Consider the following 13,900-nt stretch of genomic DNA (forward strand, 5'->3'; position numbering starts at 1 on the left):
ACAACATTTTTGACTTAGCTATGTCATAATTATGATTTACCAACAAGTTATTTTTTGTATGTGACCGAAATAGGTTTCCATAATATTGCACTTTTGTTCAAAATGGCATCTTGATCATCTCACTTGATCAAGTGATCATCTTAGAAATAAAAAGGTCTCATGTACAAATGTCTTGATTCATTATTTGAAAGGACTACAAAAAGTTAGGAAGGTGCAAAGATTAAACTTATACAAAAGGTTTTGTTCACGTAAATCTTGCTATTGTAGTAACAGAAAGGTGCTTATCTTGTTTTTCAGACCTAAAAGAATTTTGTTATTGGTCGATGTTTGGCAGAAGTGACCTCACTGGTAACCCATTACAAAGATCACATGTGGCCACATTTGTCCAGGTCACTGACCTATTGTTGTTCTTACAGAAAGGAAGTGCAAATGCATTGCTCAGCATATGCTAATCAGGCGCCACTGAAGGGAACTCAGATGTTATAAACAAATCAGCATCCATTGTGATTGCATCAGGGTCATATTGACTATCTCATGAATGCATTCTTTGCAGAAACCCAACATGCATTTAATTGGTAAAATACACAGTATGTCCATTTAGTCCAATTTCTGCAGTTCAATTTAAGTATTCCACAATTTTAGGCTTCAGCAAAGATCCGTTTCTTAAACGAAAGCACCTCATCAGTTTATGACCAATCAGTATTAGTAATCCCTGCCACTTCTGCGGATGGTACAGCAGGAGGGAGAGCGAGGCAGCCTTTCTATAAAATTGTATTTGACTAGACTCAATTCTCTAGGGGGTAATAAGGCTCTGTAACAATGAGATTGAGTAATTTCACAGAATCTACGGCTGCCATATCTAAAATGACGGTGGTTTTGCGGGAACAATGGAGAGTCCATTTAACAAATTTGTTCCTTCCTGTCCTGAGTTATCTTTCATACATTCCTGAGGAATAATTAGCAGCGAACAAAAGCACACATCCCGTTTGTCTGAGAGCATTTGGGTTCCGTTAATGCATATTTTCTTTCATTTCACAAGTAACCACTCAAAAGACAAAAACAGCCATTCATCTGATTACTATGAACCTAGTATTAATATAGCATTTTGCATATTAATTGAAAGTGTGGTAATATGTTGTGGTAAAGTTGGCATTAAAATAAAATGGCCACCCAATTTGAAACCTAGTCAATTATCTGATTTCAACCTCTTAATATGTCATGATAATTTTAGCCTTGCCTCTAAATGAGAGGGTGTGCCGATTCTCCTATCTCTTCTGCCAATGCTGAAGCCACATGAAAGACTTGGTTTGTTTATTTTTGAGGTTTTGGACCGCCATTGCTAATAAAATAGCATTTACCGCATGAAGTCTCTAATGTTCACTTGCATCTGGGATGAAACGGCACCATAAAAGCTAATATAAGTGACTGGCAGATGGCATTGGCATGAACTGGATTTGCATGCATGACCTCTGTGTATTTAGAAATGTTACAATCTTAGACAAACTTTTCCTAATCTTTCATAAAATGTCAGTGTTTTATTTAAAATACCACAGTCACTCTTACTACAGCAAAACAGTGGTAACAGTAAAGATTCTTAACACTTCTTACACTGTGATCCCACGTTTAATAATCATACATTTATAACAGTAATTATGACATTTTGCAGAAACTATGGTTACCATGGTACGGGCAATTGCTTTAGATATCAGGCTTTGACTTTTTGACTTGTAAATTTGGCACCAAAGGCATATTTTATATCTGCACATGTTGTTAAAGTAATTATGCATCCAAAATATCAGTCAAAATTTAGTTACATAATTTACACCTTTGCCAGCTGTAGGTGATTATTTACCTCAGAACACTTCACACACACATGAACGTGTGCACAAACCTACATTACCACCCTAAGTGACACACAAAATCGCCTTTGGCTCGCTCAGTGGGGTCATTAAAGAACGATTTCTGTAACCAGTTTAAAACCCCATATGTATCGTTAAATGTGATATACAAATAAACCACAAATTCTGTATGTTTATATTGCCATACCAGCAACAATGACTATTTTCATGACAAGATCAATGTAGTTTAAAAAAACAAACAAATAGTAGTAACATAGTAATGAAAACAACTTGCAACCAGCTGACATCATCACAAACATTAAATAATATTTCAATATTTGATAAAAAAAACAAAAACAAAAAAAAAAAAACAAGGATTATTCTTATTGAAACATTTTTGAAAACATCCATTACGGAACTTCTGGAGCAGAAACGTTGGCAAGTGGCATTTAAAGCAATACGTTCCATGATTTTTGCTGTTCAATGATGAACAAAACAAAACAAAACAAAACAAAACAAAACAAAACAAAACAAAACACTTACATTTAGCAATCACAATGAGTCTAATTCAAATGTGTTAATGAAATTTGTGCGCAAATGATTCCACAAACAAATCATGATTCATCAATCACTTTTGTATTAAAAATGCTTCTAAATTTAGAAAAAAAAAAATTAAAAATAAAATTTATTCTAATTTTGTACTTTTACATTTCAACATATATATGCGGTTTATGACCAACTCGATCTCATGGGAAAATATAACTATTTAACAACAATGTGGTGATTTCATAAAAACGTGCCAAAACATAGTTTATGAGGTTTTTGATCTTATGGATGAAGTGGGAAAATTTAAATATTTAATAAATATAAATGTCAATGGCGTGTAAGCACAAAAGAGATTAGACAAATTTGGTGAAAAGGAAAATTGTTACAAATTATAATAAAATTGTAATGATTACGGCTCAAACTGAGATGTTGCTCTGCATAAAAAGTCACCTAGCAACTATCTAGAAACTACCTGGCAACACCTTAGCAACCACCCTTTACCGTCGTGGCAGCAATGTGTGTAAATATCACCCACAATAATATCTCCAGGAAATATCAGAATCATTTTCTTCCAAGTTCTGCGCACTTTATTTGATTCTATTTACATTTTTAAGGGAGGTTTGTTTATATGTGTGTATCTGTGTGATCCGACTAAGGCAAACATCCCAGAAACTCATTTAATATCACAAACTTCCAAGAGCTATTTCAAGGCCCAGTGCTTCATCAGTAAAATCCACACAGTGGCTGCTGTTCCCTTTCATCCTTTCAGCTTTTTGCTCTTAGCGTAGATGTAAAGTCTACCGAGAATCCCTTGATTAGAAACAAGAAGAAGAAAAAAGAAAGAAAAAAAAAACTTGCAGAGTCTATTGATCCACTGGGACTCCAACAGATCAAGACGGTGGAGATGTGCTCACAAAATCAGAGCATCCTGAGAGAAAAGCAGCTGAAATGAAGGAAAGTGTGAGTGGAATCTGCTTCGTTTTACATCGCAGAACAGCACCATTGTCATAGTTCTGCAGCAACAAGGAGTTTCCTGTGTATCTCACAGCGGCATAGATGTAAGCAATACACGTTTCACTGCAGTAATGCTTCTCAAATACTGACTCAAATGACCCGAATTTGTCATGGAGGGTGTCAGCATCATGCAAACTTTGATGCCTAATCAAATGATTCATCCTGAAAGGAATGATCAGCGCTCAAAGGATCCATCCGAGGATTACACTGCAGAAGCTTCACCCTTGCTTTAATTGGACTGCAGACACACCAAGTAAAAATCTCACATGAAATGGAGACTGCTTTCATTGCAACACATTTTTTAGCATACTCGTTGACATTTTCTGCATATGAAAAGAGGCAGATGGGATGAAATATTCCAGTCAGACATCCATATGCAAGAGCTAAAACTCAAAAGGAACTTAAATATGAGAACGCGAGCGCTGCACCTGACAGAACACTCTGAGAGAAATGTTATGTAGGTGGATTTGTGCTGAGATGAAGCAGAATCTGCTCAGATTGAGGGGATGGCTGGGTTTTTGTTGCAAATCCGTCCGACTCAGAGTATGAAACATCACTTTTGTGAGTACGGCCTTTGAACGTTTCCCTCGTGGCGGAGACAGAGTCAGGCTGCAAATGAGACGGATCCCCTTTTGATCTTTCTTCATGTGAGGAAGAAATGGCTATGATATTTGGTGGAAATGGAGAAACTCAACTTATCTCCTTCACTATGCAAAAGAAGTCCTCTGGCTTCATATCAGACTAAACCCTCCGAGACCCAGACAGATACCAGAGCCTTTAAGAGCCAGACCGGTGCTAGAGTATATAACCCAGAAATGTACATTTATGCATTTAGCAGATGCCTTTATCCAAAGTGATGAATAAGGCAAAAATGACTTCAAAAGTGCTGCGCTACAAAGTCATAAATTTGCTCAGAAACGCACAGACTGGAACAGAGATGAAAGAGACATTAGAGAAAGATTCGTTTTCCTTTTTAAATAAAACAGTTTAGTGTTTTAGGACTGAGACAAGAGTTTATGGAAGAGATGTATCTTTATACCTTAAAATATAAACATAAAAATACTGTAAATATTATCATATGCATTCATATGCACTTCTAAATAATATTTTACATTCACACACACACACACACACACACCACACACAGAGAACACACACACACACACACACACATATATATATATTAAATATATACATATATCACATATACATATACATATACGTATATAATAGATGGATTATACAGATTATATATAAGATTGGTCACACTTTTTTTAAGGTCCAATTCTTGCTATTAACAAATCTTTAACTATGACTTTTGCCTCAATAAACTCCTAATTTGCTGCTTATTAATAGTTAGTAAGGTAGTTGTTAAGTTTAGGTATTGGATAGGATTAAGGAAGGAGAATATGGTTCAAAAAGCCAACATGTTAACAATAGGCATGCTAATTAATAAGGAACTAGTAAATAGTGAGAATTGGTCCCAATACTAAAGTGTTACCATAGGATTATATATATATATATATATATATATATATATATATATATATATATATATATATATATATATATATATATATATATATATCACAAGAACAAAATATAATAATAATAATAATAATAATAATAATAATAATAATAATAATAATAATATATTCTTGTGGTACATTTAGACGCATCACACCAGTTCTGATGCCTGTAATATTTTATATTAAAATATCTTTGGTGTTTAAACTGTGTAGTATTTTATTATTTTTATATCGATGTAAAATATACAAAAATATCTTAATAAAATATAAAAATTAATAATATTAATTGCAGCATTTATTTCAAATAATGAGTCCATTTTGTTGTGAAGAGTCATGAAATTCTTGCCAATTCTCAACCTTTGGTTGAAGTAATTATGTTGGAAATAGAGTGCATTGGTCTAGACCAAAGACCCAGACAATGCATTTCATTTTAAAAACAATGAGAAATGAGACCCAGAGCAGATTTATGCAGACCTGAGTAGTTTTAAAACTCAAGAGAACCAGTCCAAGTATTAGTAGTGACTAATGTAAGCATTGACAACTCCCATTGTCTCAAAACAGCATGTGTTTGGTCAATAATTAACACAACAGGTGGCGATGCTATAGGACCCCCCTGCTGACCACATCTTACGGGACGGTGAGACGGGGGTCTGCCGGAGACCAGCTCACAGCCGACACAGAGACGGCAGTCTCCTGCATCGAGCACAGGAAAGCCCCTAAAAACAGAGGCACAGCTCAGATAGTAAAGATTAACAGATACAGGAGAGATTAGAGCCTGAAATATGAGAACACAAGACCCCCTTCACTGCGGGTGTGTAAACACGAGCCGGGGCACAGACTGTTACACTTGCCTGTGTGTGTGTGTTTGTAAATGTGTGGGGATGTTAAGGTCGAAGGTATTGAGGTAATGTTTAATCTTTTCCTGTTAGGCTTATGTCAAAGGCTCATGTGACTCAGCCACTGTTTTAGTATGAGATCACTTACACGAGATGGGAAAGATAGCTTGATTAAATCATGGGTTTCTGTGTGTGTTGAGTGAAGCTCAAAGTAGACCTCTAAAATAAATAACTAAGGTATGCAATAGACAATAATGGTTAAAAAAAGTACATAATATAAATTTGGTTTTGAAGTGTACTGATGGTATATTTAATAAAAATAAAATAAAAAAATATATTTTTTTTATTAACTTATAAAAAATTAAAAAGTGTATATTCACACATAATGTGTTAAAATGACCAAGGCTGCATTATTTGTTTAGAAATTCAGTAAAAACAATACTATTTTGATTTTAAAATATTATTAAAATTAAAAATAATATTTTAAAATATAATTTATTTCTGTGATTTTCAGGAATATTATATTAGATTTAATCATTTTCAGCATCATTACTCCAGTCTTTAGTGTCACATGATCTTCAGAAATCATTCTAATATGCTGTTTTGCTGCTCAAGAAACATTTCTGGTTATTATCAATGTTGTAAACAGTTGTGCTGCACAATATTTTTGTGAAAACCATGATTTTTTGGAATTCTTTAATAAATAGAAAGTTAGTAGAACATCTATTTAAAACTGTTTTTTTTTTGTGACATTATAAAAATCTTTACCATTATGTTCGACTAATTTAATGCATCCTTGCTCAATAAAAGTATTAATAATAAAAATAATAAAAAATTACTGAATACAAATTATTGGTTCATTAAGATTAAAATAGAAGATATTTACTGAAAATCTTTCCTTCCACCCTACTTAATATCTTACAGTGTATCAAAATGCATCTCACCAAATCTGATGTTAATAATGTCTCACATTTTAATAACTTTAGTACTCAAAAGTGGCATATTAGAACTGAACGTGAGCGTGAATGGAAAGATTTGAAGCGATTAAACCGACAGCTCTAAAAATCACACACAAAATAAGCTGTTCATCAAACATAATGGAGTACGTCTACAGTTACTGTCACAGTGGACTGCGAGAAAATAAAAACGCCCTGACAAATAAGACACCCAGATAGACAAATAAAGACGGGCAGACCCTCCTGACACTGCGAGAGCTGAGGCGAAACGCTCACACACACAAACACAGGTTATCAGAAAACCCAGCGAGTCCTCAGAGAGCAACACACACTATCTCCCTCCGTCCGCAGGCTCACTGTTTGCTGTTTTAAGGCCGGTGCACATTGGATGTCGCAGCATAATCTCAGAGCAGTTGAGGTTTGAATATGTTTCAGCCGTCGGTCTATTATTTCTCAGCCTCGCTTGACTTCCCACACGGATGACTTTGCAATACTAATAAGGGTGTCTTTAAAAAAAAAGTGTCAACTAAGGTTGAGGAGAATGAGAGAGCGAGAGCGAGAGATGGCTAAAATGAGTGAGCAAAAATAAAAGACGGAGAGAAAAAGAGAGGGCGGTAGAAGAAGTCTGATTAGATGCAAAGGTCACCCAATTGGTGTGATTTACATACTGAAGGCCCTACGGCTCGTTTCTCAGCTCTTTCTGTCCATGTTCTGTTCGACTGGCTCCTCTGATTCATTCCCACACAGAGAGCTGATACACACTCTGGATCTCGTACAAAAGCGACAGCTCCTTCTGCCGTCCCCTCATCACATTTTACGCCTGATTATGAGACTTGAGACAAGTGAGGGCATTTTAGGAAAGCCTGAGTAGATTAGGAGGAGCCACGTGGCTGTCTTCAAAGGCAAGCCATATGGTCTGAGAAATTGGTACAAGGTCTTGGTGAGCTTCTGTCAAAGCACTTCTTGGCATTGAGACTATCAGTTTTGCTTCCAGCAGTATAGACTTACATTATAATAGCACTGTCAGTGTGTCTAAGGCTCTGTCCCAAATGGCACACTGGCCTGTCTGTATTGTCCTTTGAGAACAAGACAGTAGGGTGTCCCATTTGTAATTTTATGGTTCAGTAGGGTGCTCACAAGGCCCCTTTGCAAAACATGAGACTTCGAGCCAACAGTCTCTGTGTCATTGCGTCAAACTGGGAGAAGGACTTCTAGAGCTGACGAATCATTTGGAACAGGGCCTAGAGAAGCCTTCACGTGACAGCGATTGGCAGCCACTACCAGAAATATTTATTTTTAATTAGAATTGAAATTTTGAGGTGTTATGAGCGACAGTATTCATTGCTGATGTGACAAATGAGCAGCAGTGTGATTCAGAAGTTGGGTCATCGACGTGAGTTTCATTCCTTTCTATTAGTTTATAATAATAAATATAATAATAACATAATAATTTACTGCATATTTATTTACTGCATATAAAAAATAGAGTAAAAACTGTAATATTGTAAAATATTATTCCAATTTAAAATAACTGTTCTCTATGTGAATATCTGTTAAAGTGTAATTTATTTCTGTGATGCGCAGCTGTATTTTCAGCATCATTACTCCAGTCTTCAGTGTCACATGATCTTCAGAAATCATTCTAATATGATGATTTGCTGATTATTTCAATGTTGAAAACAGTTGTGCTGCTTCCTATTTTTACAGGAAACTGATACATTTTATTTACAGGATTCACAGATGAATAGAAAGTTCAAAAGAACAGCTTTTATTTGAAATAGAAATATTTTGTTTCATTATGAATCTCTTTACTGTCACTTTTGATCAATTTAATGCATTCTTGCTAAATAAAAGTATTATTTTCTTAAAAAAAAAAACATACATGTAATATAATTTATAATATGTGTTCAGGATGTATATAATATAAAATTAATTGATCGTTTCAAGTCGCCAGTGATTGACACAGTGATGTAGTCGACCCTTTTTGACCCCATTTGTTTTGCCCATCATTCTCTGAATTAGAGATGCATCTCTGTGTGTGTTATCTGTCTAGACTTGTGTCTGTGTTCGTAGTGTTGACTTTGTAGGGATCTCTGAGACAGTGGCCTTGTTAACCGATACATTATCTTTCCATGAGAGATATACTCAGAATCGATGTCACGTCGTATCGAGACACAAATGACGATAAATGTGACCCCTTGTTTTGCAGATCAGCTGATGTCACGGTCATCTCAGAGAAACACAGCTGTGACGGTCTCTTAATTTGTCTTTCTCGTCATCATTCGTACTCCGGCCATTGAATGACCCACCAAACATGGCTTTTATTGATTACTTATCGCACGGCCCCTGACAGTGACACATGGCACCGCTGCTATCATTCTGGCGAAAGGAAAACACAAGGCATGGTAATGTATGTCTTACATATGTCTGATGAGCTGCGGACGAGCGTGATGGATGTGCTGACCTCCATTATGGATAAACTGAAGGCTGCTCTTATTGAAGCGAGCTTGTTGCGTTTCATGAGGACGTACGTGAATGTATGTACATTTGTCATCCTTGAACTCCAGTGTGTTCGAATTACATTTTTCATTTTGAATTAATAATGGCAAAGTCTGTATTTGTATTCGATAAAGTAAAATGTTTGGGGAATAAGCATGTTTATAGTCACTTACTATTGTAATTAGCAGTGCCTCCAAAGACAATACTGTTCACACAACTCAAGCCAAGCGATACTAATTTTTTTTTTTCTTTCAATAAAAAATAAGTCTGGCTTTATTTAAACGACCAAAATTGGTTGGAAGTGAAGGCAAAACAATATCTTGTATTTGCCTTGTATATATTTATACTATTGTTCAAATGGTGGGCGTGGGTGTCTGTAAATAGTCACTTATTTGTTCAAAATTTATGTGCTGCATTTATGTGCTCAAAATAGAGTTAAAATTTAAAATAGCTGTTTTATATGCAAATATATTGTAAATTCTCTATAACCACCATGAACAAATATCTTTTCAAAATCCATCTTTTCCAGCACAAAATGATTAAAATCATCTTTTATGCTCAACAGGGCAGCATTATTTTATCAAAAATACAGTAATATTGTGAAATATTATTACAGTGTAAAACAGCTGTTTTCTGTGTGAATCTCTGTTAAACTGTAATTTATTTCTGTGATGTGCAGCTGTATTTTCAGCATCATTACTGCAGTCTTCAGTGTCACATGATCTTCAGAAATCATTCTAATATGATGATTTGCTGCTCAAGAAACATTTCTGATTATTATCAATGTTGAAAACAGTTGTGCTGCACAATATTTAAAAAAAAAAAACAAACAAACAAAAAAAAACATTATTTTTTTCTTGATTTGCTTTTTAGAAAGTTAAATACGTGAAATATGAGAACACAAACCCCCTTCACCCCTGAAAGTTAAAAGTAGAAAGAGAAATTTTTAAAAAGTGAATTTTTTCAAACAAAAAAAAACATTATTTTTTTCTAAATACTTTGATGAATAGAAAGTTCAAAAAAGTGCATTTTTTAACAAATTGTTTTGGTCACCTTTTTATGTATTTATGTGTGTGTGTATATATATATATATATATGAATGTCTAACAATGATTAATCACGATTAATCACATCCAAAATAAAAGTTTTGTTTACATAATATATGTGTGTATACTGTGTAAATTTATTATGTATATATAAATACACACACATGCATGTATATATTTAAGAAGAATATGTTATGTTTATATATTAAATATATTTATATATAATATAAAATATAAGAATATAAATATATAAATGTATATACATGTAAATATTTTCTAAATATATAATTTATGTGTGTGTATTTATATATACATAATAAATATACCCTGTACACATACATATGTAAACAAAACTTTTATTTTGGATGTGATTAATCGTGATTAATCAATTTGACAGCCCTAACATATATATATATATATATATATATATATATATATATATATATATATATATATATTACTGGAACATAATCTAAATGAAACTTGAGCACATTACTTGAGAGCGAACATAGTCAGGCAAGTTTGTTTTCTTAAGATGGATGTAAGCAAACATTATTTTCATAGAAATGCCATGCTGTATCCTTTGTTTTTTTTTGTTTTTTTTTTTTTAAACTCCAAGTTTGCTTTCATAAGCTGCCATCATTCAAACAGTGCTTTGGACATATTCTGAAAGACAAGTTCTGCACAATAACAACCAAAATTGAGATAAAATGGACGAGAGCACCTCATAGCCGTCTTTAAACCTCCTTTGGCTTTGAGAAACAGTGGATGTTGTGCTTGGCACAATTAAAAATGACATTTGGGATGCTGACACTGAAATGAAACAGTGGAAACCCAAATGTCAACTGGACGTGAACATTTCCCTTGCAGTTGCCTGGGTCTGAACGATTCTAGGAGCGGCTGAGAGAGAAGTTGTTGGGATGCTACATTTATTCAGTCAGCTTATCTGCTGGACATTTCACTCTGACACCGCCACGGGTCAGTCTGGGACCCGACTGACAGAGGGCTTTTGTTATTGTCAGCCTTCCAGGGACCGGGCTTCGCTTATCTCCTGCCCGACGGTGCCGAAATAAACTCGCTGTCAGAAATTTGCACCAGCAAAGAACCAGTGGGAGAGACGAGACCTTCAAGACAGAGTCTTCCCTGGAATTGAAGTCGAAAGGTCATGTGATTTTCGGCCAAGCTATAAATGCATAATTTGTTTCAGATGTAACCTGACTGGTGTAATGCAGCCTACAGCCATTATGCCTTTAGTGTGAAATGAACATAGATGTATTTGAGGTGAGGAATCCAACATTATTTTCTTCTGAAAAGAAAAAAAAAGACAGAAACCAACAGATGGAATTATATTTGTGCTTTTACTGTCCTTGAATCATTTCCCAGTCAAACAGTTGAATGCTGAAATATTTCAACTGAACTGAACTCAAATACCTTAAATCTCAAATTAAACACGATGTTGACTTTGTTACACTGTGCCGTTCTGCTAAATGACAACGCAAGCTGTTTTTTACTGAGATAAAATTCTTAAAGTAGAGAAGCAGCAAAACATAAAAATTAGATACATATGTTTTCTAGAAATATACTTTTTGGCCATTTTTGGTATATATTTTTGAAATGAAAAATAAAATCAATCAATCAATCAATCAATCAATCAATCAATCAATCTATCTATCTATCTATCTATCTATCTATCTATCTATCTATCTATCTATCTATCTATCTATCTATCTATCTATCTATCTATCTATCTATCTATCTATCTATCTATCATCTATCTATCTATCTATCTATCTATCTATCTATCTATCTATCTATCTATCTATCTATCTATCTATATGCTTCCATTGTCCTCATTTGTATGTCGCTTTGGATAAAAGCGTCTGCTAAATGACTAAATGTAAATGTAAATATGGTCAATTTCAAAATATATATTTCATTGAACCTCACTGTTTATAACATATATTTAGTACATATTTAAAATGTATTTTTTTTATTTATACATTATTATTATTATTTCTTTTTACACTGTTTTGGGACAGCCCAACTAGTTTTCCATTGCATTTTTCTTAACCCAGTCTCAAGAAAGCGCATTTCAATAGCACAGTTTTCTGTTTCTATTTGGCGTACTATTTATAAATAGAAACTGACTGCACACAAAAACTGTGTATTATATGCACGTCAAAGTCCATTTCTGCATATAAACACACACCAAATAGAAACAGAAAATCGTGCTATTGATACACATTTTCATGAGACCAGGCTCATTGTTCTCTGCGAGTTTTAACCTTGTGTTCTTTACACAAGCTAATGTGTGCCTGACACACTAAAGTGTTTTTAAAACACAAACACTAGATCCTCTGCAAAACCACAAATGAGTTTTGAAAGATAGATAGCATTCGCTAATTGAGTGTGAAAGTCTCTCGCCTGACAGTTTGCAGTGAAGTTTTACTCCTTTCAAGTTCTGTTCATGGCATGTTGTGCGACGTTCTTACAGCTTACAGCAAATTACCATGTGCTGTCATAATTACTGTACATGATGAAAATCACCCAGAGCTGCTGTAAAACACGTCTCAGTCAGACTGGCAGATTCCATATACAAAATAAGTGGAAAATAACAGATGCAGAGCCTCTGGAAATTGAATTCACTCCTAACTCAGAAAGCACCCTGCTGGAAACTCCACCCCAAACTAGGCCAAAACTGGGCCAACAGGTTGATTAGCTGGAATAACAGCTCATAGACATAATTTCAAGCTATCAGACCGCAATGAACCATCAACAAACCATTCCAAAAAGCAGACTAAACAGCTATCACTTCTATACCACCATTGTCACAAATTGCAAAAACGATGACAAATAGCTTTCCCAAACCCCTATATGACCTGGTTTGCGTCACAATTACACAAGTTCATGCATGCAACAGCTCAGACAGGATAAGAATGCGTATGAGCGTTTGTGTTTGACATGGTTTGCGTGTAGACTGACTGTCTCACTCGTCCTCCCCGTCTAATGAGTCAGAGCACATGACTCCTGCTATTTCAGCTCGTGCATTCAGCGTCTGAGAGCGAGACGCTGTGAGAGGACCTCGATAAAGTGTGATGCTCTGCTGGGTGAAAGCACACTGCTGAAAGAAGCAGATAAAGAGGTGGGGTGGAGGGAGAAACAGATGGGAGGCTAGGGTGGAGGTCGAGGGATGCTACAGTAACTCGTGCTGAAAGCGGTGAGGGATAAGTGCATTTCTTTATGTTTTGTAGTCTAGGCTGATACTTTCTAAAATCTGCACATTTTGCTTAGGTGACAGTCTCTCCAAACTACTGACTGTGAGTATTTATTACATTTTGGCATTATTACATTTTGCTGTAGGGGACAAATGTAGCTAAGAAAAAAAAAAAAAAAAAAAAAAACAAGTGCAAAAATAGATCTCATGTTACATCGATGATGGAAGTGGTTTGTGGGTCATTCTCTAAAAGTATTGATTTCTGACTTGTTAACTCAGTTCAGTTTCTTCCCAAAGTATTTATTTACATTTTGGCATTATTATAAACCACCAAAGATGTTTGCATTCAGTGTCATTATTTCACAATTAAAGCTAGCTTCAGTCGAAATAACACTAGTGAGAAATTCATATTAAAGATTAAT

The sequence above is a fragment of the Cyprinus carpio genome, chromosome A24, assembly GCF_018340385.1.
Source record: "Cyprinus carpio isolate SPL01 chromosome A24, ASM1834038v1, whole genome shotgun sequence".
NCBI lineage: Eukaryota > Metazoa > Chordata > Actinopteri > Cypriniformes > Cyprinidae > Cyprinus > Cyprinus carpio.